The sequence below is a fragment of the Montipora capricornis genome, chromosome 9 (assembly GCF_036669925.1).
Source record: "Montipora capricornis isolate CH-2021 chromosome 9, ASM3666992v2, whole genome shotgun sequence".
NCBI classification, from domain to species: Eukaryota; Metazoa; Cnidaria; class Anthozoa; order Scleractinia; family Acroporidae; genus Montipora; species Montipora capricornis.
In genome coordinates this window covers 45,928,842-45,931,341 of record NC_090891.1, presented here as the reverse complement: position 1 = coordinate 45,931,341, position 2,500 = coordinate 45,928,842, and the positions used below count along the sequence as shown (strand labels likewise).

At 34.9% G+C, this 2,500-nt stretch overlaps 1 protein-coding gene across 2 annotated transcripts in view; it reads right to left on the bottom strand.

Moving 5' to 3' along the window:
- The window catches only part of LOC138015726 (tetratricopeptide repeat protein 28-like), a 46,256-nt gene that overhangs the window by 8,173 nt on the left and 35,583 nt on the right, over positions 1-2,500 (bottom strand). For both annotated transcript variants that reach the window (XR_011125617.1, XR_011125616.1), the window contains exon 8: positions 1,162-1,209. The gene's annotated coding sequence lies outside the window, so the exon portion shown is untranslated. The remainder of the gene's footprint in view (positions 1-1,161; positions 1,210-2,500) is intronic.

Genomic DNA, 2,500 nt, shown 5'->3' with positions numbered 1-2,500 from the left:
GCCTTCGGGTAGAGTATCTGTTTTTTAATATTGGTCAATATCATTGTTATTTTCCAAGTTGTCTGGATAGCACAAGTGTTACTAAAATTTTTAAAAATGCAAGCGCACTTTTGAGATTAAGGAACATATCTCGATGTTTCAAACATCATCATCACCCATAGTGAGTGTAACATTAACATTTTTACAAGATAATCCATGTATATATATATCACTATCAATACAATGATTCTTTGTAGATTAAATGGTCCTTACAAGTAGGTAAAATTCAAACGATATTATAGAAAACATACTGTAACTGGCATAATGGTAAAATGTTAAAAGTGTAATGCTAAACCGAAATGATAAACTCGTTTGTTGAGTTTGGGTTTCAACCACTCAATATGAAAGCTCTCCTTGATTTTGAGCTGAAAAAAAGAGGTAGCATTTTCAACAATTTTCAAGTAAGAAACATCACAATATCCTGACAATTTTTAGAAAAACTAAGATGCTTGAAAGTATGATAATTTTTATCCCAGAAAAGGTGTTAATTTACATGTGTGTAGAAATGCCTGTACCTTCTTTTGCCCAAAGTTCAATTTCCACTATGGAAGACCAAATATTTTCTTGGTCAATTTTTCGTAACTCTAAGAATTTTAATTTCATCTGCTTATCCACTGCCAAGTCTTTGGGTAGAACATAATCTAGTGGGAGATACCTTTCTAACACAAATCTTTGATGCGTATGCAAACACCGTGGATCGAGATCAAGTGACTTTAAACAAAAAAACAAAAAAAAAATACATCACTTACTTTCTCGATGTGTAAGGAAAGAATAGAGGGTAGTATAGTTCAATCAAACGATGGACAAATAACTTAGTACATCCAGTAACCTAATATTACTAAATACCTTGGAATGTTCCTCTTTATAAAATAACCTTCTGAGCAGGAATAATGAATTCGGCTGAAAAAAGAAAAATACTGGTGGATCATTTGGGTGCCTCATTTGCAACTGATCACATCACACCTAATTTGCAAGTGACGGTGATCACTTTAGAAAATAAACATATACAAAATTCTGACATAGTCACTAACAAAAAGTGACACAAAAGTCATCAGAATTGGTTTATCACACATGAATTACTTGTTCGTGTTATTCACAAATAAGTAACAGTGAGCAACTTACCAAAACAGATGCTAATCGATGCGAGGTCCTCGACAACAGGAAATGATCCTGCAAAATTTGATGATTTAATGTGGTTGGTTATCCATGCCTTATCGAATCTTCAACAAAAACTTTTAATCACTTACTCCTAGTATACAGTCAAGAAAAGGGGAGAAATAGAACGGAGAAGTACTCTAGAGAGCTAACAAATGGAGCAGCAAGGAGAAGAAAGAAGTCATTTCCTACTCGAGCAAACTGCAGAACTGATCATGCAGTGACGAAGTTCAAGTCTAACACAGATCGAGGTGAGATGACTTTTCCATTGCTCCGAACAACTCAAGTAATGGTTTCGTTCGGCAAGGTTCAAAGTTGTAATGAGAACGTATACATTATACGAGGCTCCGGTCTTGCTTAGCTTTAAGACTTAAAAGTGAGTAGACATTAAGGGTTTGTTATGGCTAAAACTGATTGAATGCATTCTTAATCGTCATTTGCTTTGTGACACCTTAAAACTTAGCTTTAACTAGGACTTTAAAGTGAGTAAACATTAAGGATTTGTTATGGCTAAAACTGATTGAATGCATTCTTAATCGTCATTTTCTTTGTGAAACCCTCACTTTTGAATCTAAGCGGGTTCAAAAACTAAAAACTTCTCCCTTCAGGAACAGTTCAAGATACATGTGTACATCTCAATGTGTAGGGAAAGAATAGAGGGCAGTATGTTACACATGGCATCTGACAGGATGCGGCGATGCGGATCCGCATAATTCCCTAAAATCCGAATCCTCCGCATAATTACGATATTTTCCACATAAAACAGAAGAAATACCTGATATTAGCGATAAAGCAGCTGATTACCATCCTAACAAACATAAAAGAGAAAGAAATTGACTATTTTGAAACGCTTATTTTCCTGAACATTGAAGAAAACACACCATTTCGTTCGCAAGATGAAAGTTCGTAAGCAGTTTCCACTCATTTTTCGGGAATGAGCCTGGACTCTAGTTAAACCGTTTTCATAACATACCCTAGGCTCAAAATTTTTAGAAAAGATACAAGGTATGAAAATTTAGCCGCAGGTTATAGTAGCAAATTAAATTGCATCATTTTGTAACTCTGGTAAAGTAGGGACAATCATTGCGATGAAGTACCGGTACTGTTGTACAAAACAAAGAGCCCGCAATACGTATGTGTAAAAAACCGCTGAAAATGGTGAATGATCGAGGGAATGGATCGTGGTTCAACCACATCACAAGTTTGCTTCATATCTCCAAATTGAAACAAAATTCATGACAAGAAACAAAATATTTTTTTATCGCTTTATTTCTTTTAGCAAAAGTTTCGGCAAAATGCCGATTAC